This window comes from Lepisma saccharinum, chromosome 1, assembly GCF_977018435.1.
Source record: "Lepisma saccharinum chromosome 1, izLepSacc3.1, whole genome shotgun sequence".
Classification (NCBI taxonomy): Eukaryota; Metazoa; Arthropoda; class Insecta; order Zygentoma; family Lepismatidae; genus Lepisma; species Lepisma saccharinum.
In genome coordinates, this window is record NC_139229.1 from 74,481,466 (window position 1) to 74,504,231 (window position 22,766).

General features: G+C 37.7%; 1 protein-coding gene across 2 annotated transcripts in view; it reads left to right on the forward strand.

The window, feature by feature from the left end:
* Window positions 1-1,514: 1,514 nt before the first annotated feature.
* Window positions 1,515-22,766, forward strand: part of LOC145996562 (very long chain fatty acid elongase AAEL008004-like) — a 129,444-nt gene continuing 108,192 nt past the window's right edge. The window contains exon 1 of one of the 2 annotated variants that reach the window (XM_083133068.1): window positions 1,515-1,576. The gene's annotated coding sequence lies outside the window, so the exon portion shown is untranslated. Of the gene's footprint in view, window positions 1,577-13,856; window positions 14,075-22,766 lie in introns of those variants that run through there. The other variant, XM_083133062.1, reaches the window with a different exon arrangement.

Genomic DNA, 22,766 nt, shown 5'->3' on the forward strand with positions numbered 1-22,766 from the left:
AGAATGGTAATATAACGTACTATGAAACCGATGATCTGTGGTAGCGCGTAGAAGTTTATTTCTTTCTCTTACCATATCTATTTCATCGTCTTCATCATTCACTACACTGTGTACGCCCTGCTCTGTTTGAGACAAACGGTATGGCAGTCTTGTTTCTTTTGCAACAAGCATGCCAATGCAACGGTGTTGAATTGTGAGTTTGTTAATTAGCCTGGCATGAACAGGACCACGTGCTTCCTCGTAGGCTTCAAGCAGGAAGAGAAATGACACGAATCCATTCAATATCACACTCATTGCCTTCTGTATCGAATCATGAATATTAGGTCACTACCGGACATTGTATCACAGAAGGAAAGAAAGTAAGATTATTCTCTTAATGCTTTCCTTAGCAGCAACCTTTACAATGGCATTGAGGTCGATAACCTACATCTATTTATAATATTTCAGGAGGTTTTTAACTTCCTCCTAGACAGGGGTGCGTCAAACAGGAGCCTGGGCCGTCCCTCTTCATTAGCGCCAAAACCTTATTTCTGATCACATAAGCACATGACTATTTGTTTGAGTTTATTTTTAAGTCCACTTTATGCACAGAAAGGCTAATTGGGACTGGGCCTACAGTGTAAAAGTTTCATCCGAACCACTATAAGCCTCCACCGGGTGGGTAGCTATTTGATTTAAAAGGAGTTGTATTTATTGTTTGCAAGTAAATTGAAGTTACTGCTGCATGACAAAAGTATATTGCAAAATCACGTAGCAATTTTAGCTAAGAGATTACTGTTATTTGGGGGTCATTATATAGGTTTAAAATGAACACATATCTACAATGAAAATGTTATTTAACATGGGGGGATGAAGCAAACACTGCTTCAGTTTGAAGTTATCATGTTACTACGACAATCTGTATCCGTTTTACATGCAATTAGCAGTCTAAGGGCCTACTAATATTAGCTACTATGACTGCAATGAAATTACATACGTGAATGATTTAATTAGGGGATTTCATTTTCCAAAAGGACCAAGCCCTTCTTTTCCCCTTCAGGACGCCCATGTTGATCACCTTACTGACTACGAAACTAAACGGAAAGGAGTCTGGTTCTCTTTCATTTGCTATCATTTGCACTCCTTACTGTCTTCCAACTGCAGCGCTGTAATCTTTTGCTCGACTGTCTTTTGTTTCCATGTTTTTAACGCTTTGCAGTTTCACAGCGTGTCAACTTCATTTGCTGTTTTCCCATTTGACATAGCTTTTGGCACACACTTAAAAAAAGAGAAAGTAGATGACGAGATAAAGAAGCGTTCTCACATTAACATACAGACAGTGAACTTAATAGTGCTTCAATGTTTAGCAATGCCTGGGACCGGTGCTCACTTCAAGGCAATTTAGCTTATTTTCCTTTCTTCACTGTAAGCCTCGGTAGTAAGGTTTCCTCGCTTTCCGGCCACTGCATACAAAGGAAACTGTTTTACCTTCGTGCATAGAAGTAAGGAGTTGGGGGAAAGGTCGTCTACATACCTGAACCTGTTTTGGAGAAGTTGATCGTGGCGCATAATTTATTGTGAGAACAAAAGAATGCTGGTAAGTATGTGTTTCGTTCAGTTTTCTTCCTCTGCTTTTACGGTGTATCTATTATTGAGTAACATTTCATTTTTCAAATTAGCAATTGTTTTAGGGATTGGCACAACATTGAAGATCTGCCCTAGATACGTGCATAACCAGTTGTAAAGAAATTCCATTACCGTTGTAACTTTGAAACTTGCGACTTCTTTATCAAAGTAGATTCACTTCTAGCCTGAACAGTGAAATAGGTTCGGTTCTTATTTGTATGTAGCCTGGTTTAAACTACGTGTCCAGTCCAGATTATTCTATTCTCGTATGAAGTGGACTTGAAACAAATTTTCCCACACAACGAGCTTCTACGGCCTCCCCCATGGCGCAGTGGTAGCGTCATTGCCTTGTAATCAAGATGTTCCGGGTTCGATACCCGGTGGAGGCACAAGTGGTTCGGATCCCACTTTAAACTGTAGGTCCAGTCCCGATTAGCCTTACTGTGCATAAAGTGGACTTAAAACACCAAATCAAACCAAACAACGAGCTTCTATTCATTGATCAAAATCTAATCTATTTTTATTTTTCTTATTTAATATTGGCACTCACAATCAATTTAGCTTTGTAAGTTTTATTGAAAATTTGACACATGCTGCAATGAACTTAAAACATTTCCAGGTAACCAAACGAGAAAAAGAAAAGCTGCAAGTTTCATATTAGGAAGATTAATTTTATTTCAAAGAGAGATCATGAAAGAGTTAAAATCTTTTTAGAAACTTCATTTTAGGTACGGAAGGGTGGTGCGAGCCCTTGACACCCTCACCCCCTTTTGGCGCCGCAATGCCGAGCATGTAAACGAATGTGGTAGAGATTCTATTGCCTGAAATAATCTAAAAAATGTTCGATACATAGAAATAATAGATTGCTGAGCTTGCAATAGAAATAAAGCAACGTAATTTTCAGTTGAGGTCAGTGCCATCTATGAAAGAATGCATGAACTTTCACTAAGTGTGTTCTAATTTGCATTGATGGAGGTGCAAAGTGAAAACAAGTTTATCTCACTTTTATTTCTATAATATGTTAATATACTTTCCTTCTATTATGGCATACTTTTTTTCTTCTTAAAACCTAATAACACTTTGAACGAATGACAATTTCTCATGTTCACTTCAAGTTCAACAGACTTTCACATCTCTCGATACTGTTATGTAAGGACACCAGAATTGCATCACACTCTTTAACAAATAACTGAAAAAAGGAAGAATATCTCGTTCGCTTGGTTCTTAAATAGAAAGGTTTCTCAGAATAAGTAAAACGGACAAGAATGATTTAAAAGTATGCAATCATTCACTGAATAGTTCACGAAGTCCTGAATTTTACAGTGCGAGAAACATATCATACGATTAATTACGTGTATTTGCTTGAGACAAGATGGCCTAGGGCCAGGGGCATACAATAAACGCGATGCCTATAACTAAAGGCTTGCAGACGTCTGAAAACATCAGAAATTTATGTTTCTTAGTCTGATTACAGGTGTCCTATACAATTACAACTTCAACATTATTACAGATGAAGGGTTCGGGAGTAGAACATGGTAAGTGCTTGATTGGATTGATGTTTTAAGTCCACTTTATGCACAGTAAGGCTAATCGGGACTGGACCTATAGTTTAAAGTGGGATCCGAACCACTTGTACCTTCACCGGAGTATCGAACCGGGACCCCTTGATTACAAGGCGACGACGCTACCACTGCGCCATCGAGGAGGCTCATGGTAAGTGATATTTGGCCATTATCTTATAAAGTAATAAGAGTCATCCTTCAATTTTCACATGTAATTACCATGCATTGGACTCACGGAACGCTTCTGAAATTGGTAAACACAACACGAAAACAATGTATCTACATTATAGCATCTAATAACCTTTTTGTCGAATAAACTCAATGATGACCATAATGTCACTTACCATGTTTTAGCCCCGAGCCTTTCAATTAATATACAATTAATTCATTGTACACATTTCGTATTATTATCTAAGAGTAATAAGCAGAACGTGCTGACGTCTAAAACTAAGAATTATGGGAGGCTAACAAAAGTTTCTAAGCTCTAATTGTTTCGTTCATTTGCGATGTGCCACTGGTGCAACGTTCATTATATTTAATTACAAATCTAGGTGTGTTATATATCTATCATTTTACCTATCAAGGTACCAATTTTTAATTATATACAAAAGCATTCTCCATTGTTATTATATTTTGTTTACTTTTCATTGAATTTTCACTGTTTCATAAAAATAACATTTTCATTTCATGATTTCTTTCTATAGTTAAATGAATAGGGAATATTAACTATTTGTGATTGAAATGTTTGAACACGATACTTTCTTTAGAATATGATTTCAGTAACTTTGTATGCTTTTAAGTATGTCAAAACAATCCGTGAAGTCAGGAAAAATCAGATTAGTTGCTTAATTGGAAGCACCAGTCACATATAAACTCATAAAAAACCGTACACGAACAATTATTTTTATCTGGGACTGGACTCCCTGAAGCACGGGGCCTCGGGCGAGTGCCCCAGTTGCCCCTCCCTAGTGCCGATCGGCTGTGGCTTCAGGAAGAGAGAAAGATGGGAAAGAGAAAGTGGGGCCAATCCATGACAAAGTGATCCTATCACTTCAAAAAGTAAAATTAGTCCAAATACTATTTAAACAGCATTAAACTTTAGCTTTAGCTTAGTGCGGGACACTAAATAGTTACCAATTTGATATTTACATGTCCTTGAATAGCTTTAACAAATACAAATACAAGTGGAAAATGTGATAAAGGTTGTCTTTTTACATTAAGACTTGTGTGTAAGCAATGCCCAATAAAATTGTAATTTTCACAAATAAATTTGGTTATTATTAAAATTTATGAGTTGAGGAAGTTCTTTTCCCCTTTGATATTGTTCAGTTAAAGTATTAGGTGAGTAATATGGTATTCAATGGAGTTATTGAGGTATTCACATAGGTCACACCCGAACTTTGAGTGGTCACACACGGAACTTTTTCTAAAAAAATTAATAACAGTAAAAATAAAAATGTTTTCGCTGGAATAAAATATATGAGGTGAAAGGTTACAATCTACATTTCACCCTCAAAAAATATGATGGATAAAAAAGTTCTAGAAATTCTCGGTTTCTTCAAGTTGTGTGGTAGTAGGCCAAGCTTTTACCGCCGTGTCACACCCGGAACTCCCGTTATTCTTGAATTGCCCAAAAACAACGTTGTTCACAGAGCTCACTCTTCAGGACAGTAACAATGTCATCATTCTCAATACTGTAATTACGCTATATATATATATTGAGAAAGAGAGAGAGAGAGAGAGAGAGAGAGAGAGAGGAGGAGTAGTAGTAGTAGTAGTAGTAGTAGTAGTAGTAGTAGTAGTAGTAGTAGTAGTAGTAGTAGTAGTAGTAGTAGTAGTAGTAGTGGTAGTAGTAGTAGTAGTAGTAGTAGTAGTATGTTAAGAAGGAATGACTCGCAGTTTCAACCAGTCAAAGATACTTTTTCAATCTATTCACGTATCGACTATTTTTTATATACCAGAGGGAATGACGGGTTATTAACAGCCATTGAACCACTCCCCTGGGCGCGCCTATACCTCTGTAACAACTACAGTATATGCAGGGCCGGAATAGCCAACTGGGACAACGAACAATTTCCCAGTGCCGCCTTTGAGAATGCCACCCTGCCACATTACACCCACACTTCAGACACACTCTTGATCACACTTTAAAAATATCAAGCTTGTATTTTTTATTCATAGATGTCAGCACAAAATCATAAATTTTTGTTGGTTACCAAACCATATAAATCTTTAAAAAGTTGATCATTACTGTTATATATTTTAGAGCACAGTAATTGAATTCTAAAATATGTGACAGAACACAACATTTTAATTAACTTTGTAACAATAATTTTGCAGTAAGCCGATTGCTTAACCAGTGATAATTTATAGAAGAAAATAAACTGGGTTCCTTAGTTTGCCAAGAGAAAAAGGAATTCTGCGCACTGTTGAAATGTGGAAATTACAGTGAAAATTAACTACATCAATACATTCACTTGTTATTTACTCAGGCTCAGAGATTTGCTTCGGAAAACCAACTGTTTCGTAATTTAATAAATCGGATTAATCCTTTTGTTCTGATTATAATATTATGGCACATATGTTTGCGAAATGTACAATCACCGGCAATAAAAATGAGACACCAAGATCCTGAAATACTCTCTTCCCTGCAAGGCGTTATGTGTGTTGCCTAACTCCACGGCGATAAGTTCATTTTAATAACAAATTTTCATTAGCAACCTCTACTACCGCCGTAGAGTTAGGCAACACGCATAACGTCTTGCAGAGAAGTGAGTATTTCAGGATCTGGGTGTCTCATTTTTATTGCCGTTGACTGTACCTATACAGGCAAAGCCCGTAAACTGTTCTCAGCTTTAAAACTACCAGTTTCTCGTGCAACAAAGTTAAAATAAATTGTGAATATTTTCTTACGGAGCAACAGCACGGTAGTAATGAAAGCGGAAGAATACAATGAAATAGTTTTAGTAATCTGTGGAGGTGATCACTAGGGAACGGATTTTAAGGTGCAGCATCTTTTCAAGAATATAGCTGTTTTCATACCGATCGTTTGAGATATGTATTTTAGGACATGAAATCAAGTAAAATGAACACACTTTTTTTGCACCTTTTCGTGAGATTAGTACATTTATCCCCTTTCCACCCCCTCTTTGATGCTTCAGCACCTTTTTCTTTCCTTTTCTTTCATGTTTTATTAAAAAAATGGACAGAAAAATAAACGATTTTCACTCTTCTTGAGCAGCTGCATAAAATACCATAGTCTCATCTTGTAGAGCAGAACGAGAGTTATAAAATGGGATTGGAAGTCTCTCTGACTTCTGAGAGTCGCAAAAGGGGGTACCGGCCCCTCTGCCCTCTTTAATAATTCCGTGCGTGCTACTACAATCCGTATGAAATTATTACAAGCAGTTGAAGTTAATTCAATTTGGACTTTGGCCAGAGGAAACACCAGTAACAGCTGACACGCGAACAAACTAACAGCAGGGCATGTCGCATAGGAACTTCTGCATTGTCAGTTAGCACAGACTATCAACCTTGGAAGTGGATATTTGATACGGAGAAAAGAGCGAGAGAGACATCTTCTTGCCATCTTTTCATAAATATGCCTGTTTGTCTCACGAAGGTCATTGTCCACGGTGGAATGCTGCACCATCGTCAAAAAGAGGTCTGGTTTCAGATAGACCAGGGTGGGAAGCCTTAGCTCCGACAGATTTCTCCAATTTTGGTTATTTATATCAACTGGGGTTCCTTCACGTTCCGTTTGTTCGGTTTCCTGATGAACGAGTAGATTACCATAATGTAAAAGTAGCCCTCCCAACGATATATTCAACTATTTCAGGGAGAATCAAAATAATATTAAGAGTTCAATATAGAGTGCTGTACAGTGGAATCCATGAGTATTACCGTGCAAATTGTCCATGACAATTTTCATTATTTTTTCTCTTACATCCTATAGTCCAGGGGCATTTGTAATCCCGTGGGTTTTTGAATGAAGGGAACATATGACTACCGGTAATATGTTGCTAGTGTGGTACACAATAACGTACTACCAAATGTTTTGCCCGCAATTGATGCAGAAGGCCTGTGTGACGTCATAAATCCAAGATGGCTACCGCTTCATGCACTAACAAAATCCATCATAACTCCTTTAATAGTGGTTTTGGAAGTTTTTATAGATACGTGTTTTGTTTATAATTAAAAAAGGAACAAAATTGATTCTAACAGTTTTTTTCATATCTCACACTGTTATGGAGATATATATCTATTGAAACTATTTCGTTCCCCTTTTCTGCCAGGATTCTATGCATATTTTACACTTTACTTGACATTCTGGCATTTAAAGGGGGGAAATTACTGCCTGTGATATTTTGTTGATGCCTACTATTGTGGCGTATTGTCTGTGTGACATCATACCTCCAAGATGGCTGCCTCTGCAGCGATTGAAACTTTTAAAAATCTTAGAATCAGAAACGCTACAATACACTGCATACAAGAATCGGGCAAATGCTCGGTTATAGCATCACAAATCTCCAAGGAATATTCCCAGATAGCACACAAGCTTGCGGAAAGCTTACGATAGCAAGCTTGATATGGCAAGCTGGACGCAAGCTTGAAGTATAATTATGTGGTACTTAGCGTGGGTGGGTACATTTAAAAAATATATATAACAATAGACACACCCAGTCAATATAACAATAGAGATACTCATTAGACATAAACAATAATGACAAAATGAAATGAAAACCGAAATACAGTGCTATGAAGTGAAATGTGGATTCATTATGATGTTGATGTTACCTGCAGTCGCTAGATGGCGCTCGCAAAATGTATAAAAGAAACTTAAGTTTTCGTGACACAAATAATGGTATATTTGATTATAAATATACTGAAAAATTGTGTTTTGATACCCTTCGAAAGATGTGTGAACAATAAGATACAAGGATAAGAAAAAAATGTAATGCAATAAATAAAATGAATCTCCCATGATCAACCCTTCTGATTCATGACTATATAATCAGGAGCTGTGTGCTGGTGAAAAGCTGACACATGTACTCAGAGTTAGGTCATACGAATTTTCCAGCCTGATCATTACCAGTGCGTAATTACAGAACGGTTAGTTCATTGAACTATCAAACTTGACTAGTGCCTATTTTAAGGGGGAGCAAGAAAATTAACAACAAACATTGGTGGTTGATTGTTGCATGTTTCCTTTCATATCGAAATAATATCCAGATGAGATCAAAAATTGTACTTCTCTTGTTTACACAATATCCAAAGTACGTAAAAAAAAAGACTAAATCAAAGCATAATGTACATATTACGTCCCACTTGAGTTCAGAAGTGATCCAAAAATGTCCAAACATATCCATTTCTGGATATCTTTTGGATATCACGTGTGTGGACAAATGGATATCCAGCAGATATCCAGTGGATGTCAATTGGACATTCCTGGATATCTATTGAATATCCAGAACTTACGACACAAATTTCCAAAAGATATCCAGTGGATACGTTATTTTGGACATTTGTGTGCTGTGTGGGAAACTGGTTGTATGATCTCCCGCCTCGGTAGGTTGCAGTTGGTAAATAGGCCCTGGCTCTACAGTTTATTGCGCTACCGGTTATAATTATAATTAATTAATTAATTAAATTAATCATCATCACGATTAATGTAAAGAGGTAAAAAGCGACGTCTATGAAAATATAAAGAGGCATGATAAAGCATACCCGAAAAAGTTAATACAAGGTTGGCATCCTTGTACATTTCTTCAAGGTCGATGGCCAGACGTACCGCACGCTATGTCGACAGCAACACACGAAATTGAACCAATAGGACGGCTGGAAACTTCCCAAGACATGGAAGCATGAGAAGTGAGGGAAGATAATGCCACATGAGCTCAACCTGCAGTCGGCGGGTATGACGTCACCCGCAAACTGGGTTAAATGATTGCGTAATATTTTCCCCAGCCACCAAGTGTTATAAGCATGTGTTCAGATAACTACTAAAAATTCCAAAATTGCAGTGTGCCATATTTGCTATTTTTTCTTACCTTACGTCGCTTTTCTGCCACGTTTGTGTGACCGCGGCGATGAGGGTGAACGATGATTACTGTCGTACCGAGATAGACCGCAGCCAATCCGCGAACTACAGTGGACAGTCACTTATTTACTCATCTCGCAGTACCTGCAGACGAAAATGTTCCCCTTCATATTCATAACTTAACTTCCTTGCGTCCTTGTCAGAAACTTTAACAACCTTAATAATTAAGGCTCTGCTTTAGGTATGTACTGTTTTCCTCTTCGTGATGATACAAACACAGACCGAAACTCACTTTGGCAACGCAAGGGCTAGGATTGTATGCATGCTACTGATCAACATTCCTTTCGTTTACTTAGGATTGAAAATTCGATAACGTCATAAAGGAGTTTTCCCTTATTGGTAGAGCAGTAAACGAGACTGACGAAGGGACTGGCAAAGGAGCACCCAGACCAGGATTTGAACCTTGATTCGCTGAACATCAAGCTCAACGTGATGATTATCTTGAGAACAATTGAAGGGTTCGGGTGTAAAACATGGTAAGTGACATTTTGGTCATTTCTGAGTTCATTAAGAAAAAAGGTTATTAGAAGCCATACTGTAGATAAATTGTTTTCGTGTTGTGTTTGCCAATTTCACAAGGCTTCACTGTGCCCGATGCAAATTGTATGACATGGCAATTTCACTCGAAAATTGAAGGATGGCACATTTTACTTTGTAACTCAAAAATAACCAAAATATCACTCTCCATGTTTTACATCCGAGCCCTTCAATGAACCACTCCGTATTTGTAATATTTCCAAAGTGCTTGTTCCTTGACTTTCACATTCGTTCTCTGTCTCTGCTTTTTCGTATTATCTATCACTCATCCCTACATACATTTCACTAATCTCTTGCCTTTACGAAAATGCACAAACACGTAAGGCTTGCTCTTACCGGTAGAGTACTCTGAGGGATTTTCACGATTTCCATAAGATTCATTAAATACACTGCTTACAAAGTAGTTAATCATTGGAGGAACATGTACAGTCACGGACACTTCTGGGTTGTAATAATCCCATTAACTTTCAATGGAATCATTACAACCCTGTACTGCCTGTGAGTGTACATTTCTCTTTCATTACATTAGAAATAATCATTACAAGGCACCCTCATTTCAGTGTAGACGAGACACGAGGGTACCAGTGTGTGCTCTACAGTGTTTCCAACCGACATCTTCAAAAGCTACAACAACATACCTCCCGCAGTGGTATAGTCGTCGCTTTGTAATGATGGAATCCCGGGTTCGATACCGGGCGAAGGTACATAGTGGTTCGGATTCCCACTTTAAAGTGTAGATCCAATCCCGATCAGCCTATCTGTGAATGAAGTGGACTTTAAGGACTTTAACTCCAACAAACGACTGAAAATAATTTGTTATCACTCTATGGCTGAGCGTCGCTATTGCGATCTCGATACCGAATGTTCCCCATTCGAATCCTGTCCAGAGCGGGAACGATCTCAAGCTCGTTCCAGCAACGGTGATCGTGTTAGACGAATGTGGTGTGCGAAATATATCTGAATCAGAGCATTTAGTATTCAGAGTGAGTTAGTTATTGCTAGGGACCAGGGTGGAATGATTTAAATCAGGTGATTTTTTTAAAAAAAATCATTGATTTAAATCACTCTAAATAAATAATTTATAGAATAATGTACATAATGATTTTGTAGATATCAGAAACACTTTTGGTGAAAGTACATTAATCTCGTAATCATTTAATGGTGATTATTAGGCTCTAAGATAGGAAAATAAAGGAAATAAAATATATGTACTGATGGTGTGAAGCTCATACGAAAGGAAATGTGAACACAGGATTTCTCTCGATTTAAAAATCAATAATTTTATGGGCAAAAGTAGAAAACATTTTGTGTAGAAAAATATACAAAATACTAATGATGGTAAACCATAAATAGTGTAAATTTCATTAAACTGTAAATAAACATGGCAGCTGATATTTTTTTTAAACTATCATTAGAAAAATCTCCAAAATTCAGGTACAAAGACTATAAAAATATTTAAGCTAATATTTTAAGTTACAATTATAGACTACATCCAGAATGTTTTAGTGTAACTGGAAGAAAAGTTACTGAAATTATTATTAGTTTAATTAGCAAACTCAACGAACATTTCCATAGTAGTTAGTCAGAAAAATGTATGTTTACGTATATTTTTAATTTGCTTTAATCAAACCGTTCAAATATTTTACAGGGTCATTTACTAGAGAAAGCCTTTCTATAAAAAACATATATCTATGTGCATGGTGCCAAAAACCATGCAAGCAATTTTAAACATGTTTTTTTAAAAAAATAATCGATTTAAATAAAAAAATCAACAAAAACGATTTTTTAAATAACAATCATGATTTTTATCTACCCTGCTAGGGACCTTCATTTTTGGGTGTTATTGTTTCTCAAAAGTGGTGTTATGTTTTTAACTTTTTTGGCCAGGGTTCCCGGGTTCGAATCCTGGCCTGGGCATGTATGTTTCTGAGTGTTCATTCATCAATTTCATCATATCATCACTCATCCTCATCTTCGTAAATTATCCAAAAGTGGCACAAGAAGCGAAGTAAAATAAAGCAATTCAATCAATCAATTAATTCGTAGGTCACATGGTCTACTGTTCTTGACAGTTTCATAAGCTGCAAACAAATTTTAACGAAGTCGTGCAGAGAACACCAATGATATACATTGGCGTTGGCAACACCACGAAAGGTTGAATCTCCCTTCTGTAATAACCCACCATGATAGAGACGAGACGAAAGAGGAAGTTATTTCTCACTATTTCTCGTGCAACAAACCCCGATGTTACGCCTCCTGTGTGACGATTATGCACGCACTCGATCTCTCGTCAGAACACCATAACTTTGCTCGGTGATGCAAAACATTCCGATTGAAGTTGAAAGATCGTGCGAAACATTTATTTACACGTGGTGTCAGGTACTTGTAGGAATTTTCCATGTATAACACGCATCATAGTACTTTTGCGATAAAATTTTGGAGAACGTGCACGTTATAAACCTGCCTAAAACACAAGAAATGTGAATGTGAAATTTTCGCGGTATTTGTCGTTTTCCAAGAACGAAATATGTTGAAATTCGCGAAAAAGGCCACAATTAGCATTCGCGAATTCGAATACATGAAAACTGTGTTGAGAACATGTCATTGCGCAATCATAAACACTTTTTTGAGACAATTAGCATCTTTAGGTGTTGTCGCGTTTGCGAAAAGTCAATGTTCGTAGTTATTACCCCTAAATTTTGTTCATTTCGTTTCGCCTCGATAATTTCAGATTTTACCTGTGCAACCCTGCTTGAAGATAACACCAGCAAGACGGTGAACTCAGTTTTGCAGTTTTCTTGTCTGCAAGGGCAACATGTCACGCCGGTGAGTGAGAGCGCATGACTAGAATGCTAACGATACATAGCATTACCATTCATTTAACCAGTCGGGAGTTTTACTGAATTCAAGTGAAGGATAACAAGCCCTGTTGTTGAAGAACAAGTTATGTCCTGACCTCCGCCAATACAATTTCCTTTCTAAGATTTTGTGCAATATGTATCAGCAGTAAAATTGTTAATATAACATTTTCTTTGAAGTTATGCAGCGATTTCAAATTACAGCAGTGGTAAGAGAAATAAACTGTGAAGTTATTGCCATGCCAGTAACATTAAAGCAAGTTATTGTTGTACTTTTCTGTGTACACTAAAATGTTAAAAAGGTTTGACTAAATCCAATTTGAAGTATCACTATGATTTAAACCGGCCACGCCAAGAAATATGTCATTGTTGCAAACTCAATACTTTCGCTCTAGTAATGTTGCTAGCATAACAGTGAGTGGGGAAGTGGAGGGATAAAGTGGGATGCACAAGTATTGCTAGGTACTCTCTAGCCTTAAGCCCGAAGGTTTATGGCTGCAGCAACACAAGATTTCCATCTGCCCCTATTCTGAACAAGATCTATCCAATCTTTTCCATCGTGTACGTCCATCTCAACGTTATCCCTTCTTGGTCTTCCTACAGGTCTCTTACCAGGTCTCCCAACAATAATCCTGTAAACTCTTCTTTCCTCTCCCATTCGTGCACAATACTGTTTTCATTACTCTTTCTTTTCTATCCTACGTGTATTTACAAATGGATTTTTACGGATGCTGGTGTAGAGATTATCAGCAGCTTGGTTGTCGTTTAGTTTCAGTTCTTGAAGCTCTCGTTGGGTAAACAAAGAAATTAAACATGGTAGTGTGATTGACAATTTGCTTGGCAATAATTATACATCCCATTCCCTTTCTATGTATATTTTATGGGAAGTATATACATTTACAACAGCCTTGGTTACCTCATGAGAAATTCATATTTGTGTAAAAGTTTGTTTATTTACCAAGTGTTTCCGATCAGCGTGTGAGTAAACTGACTCGCCGATGAACACACGCCTCTCTCCCCGCAGCGTTCTCTATGTTTTACTACACTTATACACTTTTACTCCTACGTAATGTAATGAAAATTTAGTGGGAAGTTCTTGCGGCTGGCACCACTGCTCCCTGAATGACGTCGGTGTTGTATCGTGAGTTTTCGTAGGGGAGTGAACAGCGGGATAGGGGAAATCAGCTGACGTATTCACCTGGCGGAAGAGTGTGTTGGTCAGTGAGGGAAGAAGCTCGTGGTGTGTGTCTGCGGCATACAGGTGACGTTGCTAGGTTGGAGGGGACGTTTTGCTGTCGTGTGCGTATGGAGTGTCGACCGCGTTCTTGACGGATTTAGTATTGGACGTGTTTTTTTTGCAGTTCGTCCTCAACGCGAAAGGCGGAACGAAAGTGATAGTGGGCACCAGATCGGTGAGTACAAGGCTAAAAATATTCAAGTGTTAATTTCATTTGCTATTAGTACATTAGTCTCTTGCATCCTGTAAACATATAATAATTAACTTTGCTCTTTAGTGAAACTATTGAAGTGCCTCGGGCAGATGAAGAATTGGTCTTGACTTTTAAAACGTGCACCGACTTTATGTGCAAAGGCAAAATGACAGTTTTGTCTCCGTTGAGAATTGTCCAGGATACGTGGTTATCACTACGTGTCAGATGATCAAAAAACCACCTGCTACGGCATATCTCGAATTCTCACATGTTGCATTTAGTGTGGAAATTCTATATATTTCTATGACAAATATTGAATTTGTCTACATTCTTGAAACTCACTTAAAATCCCTTGTTTACAATTGGCTGACATGATAAATTCCAGAGTACTCGCAACTTTGAAAGAAAAGTCGATAACTATAGATTATAAGGACATTAATGCATTAATTTCAACCATATCATTACACATAACATTTTTGTTGAGGGAGCTGATTGACAACTTACTATCAAACACTGGCGTTGGTAAATGATTTCCTTCGACTTGGGTAAGGGAATGCCACCTGAAAATCCCACCGTTATGCTTGCAGGTAATTAAATAAACTTGAAGTAAAGTTGCGAATATTTACAATAAACTCCTTTGGTGAAGTGGTTAGGCTATGAAACAAGTCGTCCTGAGTTTTATTCCTGGAAAATTTTTCTGAAACACTTAATCAATTCAACCTTATCGTTACAAATAACCTAACTAAATAAGTAGAGAAACAATTCGAAACTTGCGTAGCTCAACTTGTTTACCATTGATTACAATGTTTTGACGCAGAAATTGCATTAATTTTAGTGACGTAACTAACAGCCCCGCTTCAGAAGACCTGGCTGTGGATTCAAACAAAATAAGTGAGGGGCTGTCAATACCAGAAGAAATTAAAGGATAAAAAAAAATCAAGCATAATTTACTACATTGCCGTGGATTTTGAGTAGCTGCGTTTGTTTTGCTAATGTTAAGATAAAGAAACTGTATTTTGTACATGTAGTGTTGTACGTACATAAGAACAAGCAAATATCTGAAAAATCTTAAGAGAATTGCTCAGGTACAATGCGCCTGTGACAGTGAAAACTAATATCGCTTCAAAATACATGTCTCTGGATTCAAAAAGTTTTAGTTAGGAAGGAAGCTCACTCGCTATACACCGTGTCCCAAAAGGTACTTTAAAACTTCGAAGTCATACAGCACAACTTGTGATTGACATAGAGGAATATACTTTTTTGTAGGTGATTCACCAACGCCTAAAGTTTTCTTTGTCAGGTGTTGATTAAGATGATGGCAGGGATATGCTAGAGAGGGTATGGCAGAGTTTGAATTTCGATTAGATATTGTACGCTCCATGTTAAAGTAGACTAATACACAATAAAACTTCATCTGTTGGTAATTCAAATGGGACATGGTATGTTTCTGTCAATTATAAGTTGTGCTGTATGAAATCAAAGTTGTAAAGTACCTTGAAGAACACCCTGTATATTTTTTCAGGCGTGTGTAATACGTAGATCAGTTGTCAAGGTGTACTGCAGTTAGAATGTTGTGAACTCCGGTCCGGTAAAGGTTCGCATTGAGCGGCAAGAGGGAAAGGGGGGGGGGGGGTTAGTAAATTGAAAGAAACATAGAAGTTAGTGAAAATAGACAGACAAGCACACTTCTCAAAGAGGGAGGCACGTTGCACAGTGGTTCGGATCTCACTTCAAACTATAGGTCCATTTCCGATTAGTCTACTCATAGGCGCCGACTCCATGCGGCTTTGGGAGACCCCCCAATGTTAACGATGTGGGGACAGAGCCTCCCAAATAATTTTGCTTAAGAGGATCTAATGTATTATTTTGCTTCTCTTGTAAAGTTTACTCTGAATTGTGCCACATGAACTTAACTTTAAATACACATTTGAAATGTTATACACCATCAACTTTGGGGGGCTGAGACCGCTAAACCATCAACTTTGGAGAGGCTATGACCAGAGACAGCAAAACACAGGACTTATTACTATATACTAAGTATGTAATTATGAGTATTGTTAAAATTTTTACTAAAAAAGTTTAAAAAGATGATTTGAATGAACTAGGTAGTTCGGGCTACAAATGGCCCTCACATCATATTCAGAACGAGATCATTGGTATATTAGGGAGATCTGTTTTGCGCTCCGTGGTAGCAGATATTAAAAGTCGGGAATATTTTACTATTATGGTTTACGAAACTTGTGACATATCCATCCGTGAACAATTTATATTCAGCATTCATGAGATTCCGAACACTGAGGCCAAAACTTAAAAAAGGGAGAGAGTGAGTCATTCATTAATTTATTTTAGTGATCAGAGCCCCCCCAATAATTTTGACAAGTCGGCGCCCCTGAGTCTACTATATGTGCATAAAGAGGACTTAAAAACTCGAGCACGAGGTTGCTTCGTCAACTACTTAACGGGAGTGGGGGGGGGGGGGGTTGTGAAGTGTGGAGAGTGTTTGGATAGTGGAGGACATAGTAAGTGCGAAGTAAAGTCAAAACGTGGATTCTCAGTGTATAGGCTACAGGCGTTTGCAACCTGTGAGATGCAGGGGGACACCAATATAGAAATGTGAATTCTACAGACAGAGGTCTTTTCCAGCAATAATAGTGACTAGATGAAGCGAATTTTGTCACTTTCAGTAACCGCTTCGGCAGCATGAAAAATCGAATGTAAATTTGGAGCGATTTTACAATACCGGACAATTCCACAATTTCGTTCATATTTCGCATACTCACTAATTTAGGGCTCCTAATCACGAATCTGAAGTTAAAATTTTGCGCTCACGTGTTGATTTTGCAAAAAAAGGAGGGGCCGTGATCGCAATCGACAATGCACGATTGCTCATTATTTATCGCAATATTTTGAGTTTTGAATACTTTAAGAACTAAATATATATTCCTGATATTACTACGACCCCAAATTTTAACTGTTTGCCTAACCTAACCTTACCGTGCATGGTTCGTGGGGCTATCCGTGAATGGTTAGTGGGGCTACGCGTGCATGGTTCGTGGGGCTACCCGTGCATCGTTCTAGGGGTTGAAGGCTAATTCTGACCAGGCAGCGTCAAGAAATGTCAGTTTCGTAGCAATTGAGCGACAAATTTTAAGTACACAATCGTCATCAAGTGTCCTAAATTATTGAGTATGCGAAATATGAACAAATACCCTCGTATTATTAATATGTACCTAACTGAAAGTGACTAAAAAAGTAGCTTTTTTTTTAAAGCAAAACTTACGAAATGACTTCATTTCCTACATTCAAAGACGGCATCTTCCTCACACCAACTCACAGATTACTGAACAAGTGAACGCTCCCTACACCGTTGCCAAACTAACCTGTAATCAAATTAGTCCACATTCCGAGTTGTTACTCTCACTTCCCTCATTTTCCTCGGGCTGGTCGCAGTTTTTTGAGGGGGTTGTATAACATTCCGGCGAGCCTGAAAAAGTCAACTGTACGGTCCAAACCTAATTGACTGCACCTCTTCAAGAACATGTATTTTGCCAGGTATCCTGAGAAGAAAACTTTCTTCGTGCCATAAGAATTTTAATTAACTTTTGCATGCCTCCAGGTCGATTCTATACTATTTGTGTGAGCCCCAGTCTCCACATCCACGAAGTTCACACTGTGGTTTACCTTGAGATGCTCATAACTAGAGTCCGGAAGTTCAGGCATTTATTTTCGTTAAAATAGGCAGGCAAATAGGCATTTATAATGTGGAAAATAGGCATTAAAAATGAAAAAAGGCGCAATAAAAATTTTAAAAAAAGGCAAAATAAACCGAAAAAATGGCACATTTGAAAGTCGCTTACTTTTATATATATAATTTCTGGCAACATGTTAAAATCTACATTGGGAAGAGCATTTCAATTTTCTCCGTCTTGATTGCACATAACTACAAGGTGTTTTTTTTAAGTTCTCAACATTCATTGATAGTCGTCTGTCAGAGAGATTGTTTTTCATAATAGAAAATGATCTTTCTACAATACTTCGACAGAGTTATTGGAGCATACATAGAACAAGCTAATGTAGCTGGACTTATTTTGGTAACAGCATTTTCAACTTTTAGAATATCACAAATTGTTTTCAATTGTTTCAAGTCCTTATTTGCACTCACTACCGGTTTGCACTTTTCCGCAATAGCTGACCCCTTTTCTCCTGGACTTCCATCATCTCCTGCATAGATTCCTCGAAGATTTTCATGGATGCTACAAGAATCTCACCTCTTTTTTCTAGCTTTGTAATTGTCTCTGGCAATACACCATAATGTGCAAAATAAACGACAGTTCATTCTTCAGTTCTGAATAGCACAGGAGTTTTTCACTTCACGAATTGAAGCCGCTTCATTTTCTGAATGAGCATCGATCACCTCACTGATTTTTTCAAGGTTGTTAGCATAATATATAGCTGCTGATATCCAGGTTCCCCATCTTGTCAAGGAGGAAAACTAAGCTCAGGCGTAACTTCCTGAAATTTTCGGGTTCGAGAGGGATATTTCAGAAATATCTTTGTGTTCGAAATCAACCTCTCCACTTCAGCAGTCAATCATACACAAGGAAATGTTAACCGAAAGGCAATATCCTGACTCAGCATGAAATACTTTTTTCTCACACTTTTCTCCTTCAGCAATGTTGAAACATGCGTGAGTTCAATATTGCTTAAATAAGACGAAAATTATTCACGTAATAAACGGAAGAAAAATAAATACCAACATTTTTTAAAAAAAAAAAATGGTCAAATTTCATTGAAAAGGGCAGAAAAGGGGATTATAATTAAAAATAGGCAGTGGGGTCCCAAATAGGCAAAATGAAAAGGCTTCTAAAACATTCGAAACAACATAAAAAACGTATATCCGGAAAAATTTTATCAATATATGCAGTAAATAAAAAGAGGCATTTTGCCAAACTTCCGGGCTCTACTCATAACCTTCTCCTTCAGGTTATCGTATGCCTTCCAACAGTCTGATATTATTGTTGTACCCGGTAGAATCGACTCCATAATTATACTCACTAAGGTGTCAGAGTCCCTCCTCTCGACTGTTACTAGAAAACACCGTCCGGTTCCTCTCTCAATTCCGCCGAAAACCCACTGTCCTTCGACACGATGACCGCGATGGTACTTTCTTCAGCCAAACTTCGACTAATGCATACTCTACAACCTCCGGACAAAACGAAGCCCAGTCAACAGCTGTCTTAGATGAAATCTCAGCCTGATCACAAATAACGTTTAATGCACAATTAGACGCCCACAGATTAACGAAGATACATAATTGTAACAATGATAATTTTGATTTAGAGAAGAAAGTTCCCTTTCTAATCGACACGGGAGTAATTTCACCGCCGTGACTTTTTCTTCCTCAAGACAACCTTCCCTTTGCACTTCCATGAGTAGTTATCTATTGACGCATCGTCCTTGTACTATCTGTCCAGAAAGTAAATGCTCGGTGGATGTGGCCAAATCTGGAACTAACGTCTGTATGAGAAATTATTTGCAACATGTAACAATGCCACTTTGCATTTACAATACATGAGATTTGTCACATTAGATCAGACTGGAGAGAATAATAGACCACAGAGGTCTAGTTCTGAGTTGCAGGCCTCAAGTCTATTCCAGGTTGTAAAAATAAACTAGTGAGAAACAGCAGGTATGTTAACGAAGATTGCTGACGACTCTTAAGACAAAATTTCAACTTGGTTTCATCGAGTGATGAAGTGGGAAAGTGACAAAGAGCTGGCCCCGTTGTCTTTTATTTAGTAGAATTATTGCTTTTGGATATTTATAAGAGGGAAAATATATGAAAAATCTTCTTCTGATAAATCTAATTACTTGTCGATATCACTTGGGATCTGTTTTTCACATAACTTCTGCAATACTCAATTACTTCCTACATGAGGCAATAAGGGTGGTTAGCACATCGCGCTGCGACGCCAAGGGTCCCGGGTTCGAATCCCGGTTGGGCTTGGTTGTTTGTGAATGTCCATTCATCAATTTCATCATTTCATCACTCATCCCCATCTTCGCAAGTTAGCCAAGAGGCACAAAACGCGAAGTAAAATAAACTAAATCAAATAAAATGAGGCAATAAGGTGAACAGAGAAATATTCGTGGCCCAACTGTGAGGTAAAATAGAGGTTGATTATTTAAAAAAAAAAAAAAAGTCATGAAGACCCTACATCTCGTTTACAAATTCCTGGACACTCCGCTGCAAATCAACCAAGGATGACGCCATACTGCTGAGAGAACAGTCGCGTTGACTGTGTGAATTGTGGTTTCAAGAAGAGAGTGCGATGCTTGCCAATCATTGAACTGCGCATGCTCAGATCACAGACTGTTGAATCATACACGACATGGGCTATCCTGTCTCTGACCGAATTCTAAATTCCCTCCTATTCAATATTTAGAGTTAACAAGAAAACATAATATTTCGTAGTTTCGAAAAACACCAGTTTAATTGTAATATTCTGTTTGAAATATTTTCTATTAATATCAGATAAAATAGTGCAATATGGTTTAAAGACATGAGTACGAGCATATAAGCAATAAATAAAGAAGGATGGTGTGGTCCAGTCATTACGATACCTGCCCACTACACGAAGGGTCCCCGGTTCGATTCTCCCCGCACAGCACTTTTCTTAAAACTATAGAATGCGAATTAATGTAAGTCAGTGAAATATTTATTGCGTATTTGATGACAAAATTATTTTAATTTTTAATACAAATTTCAAATTGTTTGAAACTGCTCAATACAAAACTACTTTAATAAATTTGAAAAAATAGTGTTTGCATGAAATTGATGGAACTACATTTTATGCTTAATGCACCATTGGTTTACTGTGCTATTAAATCTTGCCTCTAAATCCAAACACAGACGCAAGTGTTAATGCTGGATTTGTTAGTAACCCAGTGTCAAGCTGTCATTTCAAAAAGTGACATTTCTTTCAGTTTGCCATTTATAATCCTTCAGTTTCTATTAAAATAATAAATGATTTATATTGATTCATACTTTGAAAGATTGTGTAGTTTCAGGCGTTGTATGCATGCAGTGAGCGAAGAAGATATCGACTTTGTATCTCTTGTGTCCGGTATTGTAAAATCATACCGTAAATTTTAGTACCGAATACTATTATCTTGGTACTAGAACTCCAAATATCGAAATATTCTGGTTGTGCTTTTCTACTACAGTAAATGGCGCCTATTGTGAGTTGTTTTGGTTGTTTTGGGGCGAAGACTCTCAGAATGCTTGGTGTGATGGTGACGTAAACAGCTACCCTCTTAATGTGGACAGGGTGGTGATAAAAAATTGTCAAGTAAACAACGATATGCCGGTAAAATGTAAAATAGCGTACCCTATTTGCGGTAAAAGTGAAACGAAGTTAGCAGCAACATGGTGAGTTGTGGTTCGTTTTTCCACAAAGTTTATAATACTTTTTATGTGTTTATTTTTATCACAGCTATACTTCTAAAAGAATCTGAAATTATCGAGGCGAAGGACAAAATGAACAACATTTAAGTTGCAGAAAAGTAAGACTGAAGTTCTTTGCGGGGGCTAGAGATTTTTTCACGCCATTGATTAATTTACATATACATAAATTAAAGCTACCAAATGCATCAACATAATGAACACAAACAGAAAAATTGGAATTGGTGATTTAACTAAGAATTATTTGAAAATTTAATCGAAGGTTAAAATTAAGCAGCAAGCCCCTATAAAGGTGGCGTTCGTAGCCGAGTGTGTTGCATGTAACGTCAGGATGCGCACAGCCGCGATGTTCGCTTCAAAGTTTGTTTGTCGTGTGCAAGGCAATATCGTGAAATAACGTGAGCTTCTGTTTGAACAACCGAATACTGCCCAATGTACCATCGTAAACAAGGTTCAAATCTCCAACACAATGCAACAGTTTGTGACGTAGGTAAAATACACCTACACAATTGTACTCGTGGATTTATTTGTTTAAATAATTCTTACTTAGCCTCGAAATACCTTGCCGGATATTAATCTATTTTTTTAATATATAAACTGTCAGGTGGTTTAGCGCTGTTATATTGTAACCAGTGGCGGCGATTAGGGTGGCGTGGGGGGGGGGGCGGTAGTTGCCACCCACTTTTTGATACTTTTGCCCCCGCACTATACTAAACGTTATGTACCAAAGGAGAGTAAACCTCCCTTGCCCCATCCCCCCAGTTTTGAAACCCAATTGCCGCCACTGTTTGTAACAATAGGGCCCTGGATTCGGATACCATTTTATCTGTGCATAAAGTGTACACAAATCTAACTTCGGTAAACTTTTCTGTGCGGAATAATTTCTTTGGGTGCATAATTTTAAATATAAATTCAACAGGACTAAAAGGAACATATGAAGTGAAATCTCATTTGTAGTAACGCTGGGGAAATAATCGAAAGCTGCTAATTAAAGACAGTTCTATTAGGTGCATTAAAATGAAAAGGGCAATTTCCTTGCAGAAACTTTATTACAGTAGTTGGCTACACATATTCACCGTATGAGGTAAGACACTGGTCCCACCTTGAAACAAGGTTATGAATTCCTTGCTAGAAGAAGTCCTTGTGCTGGGAATGAAACCATTCCCTGACAGCTTCCTGCAGCTCAGGACTCGAGGCAAAGCATCGTCC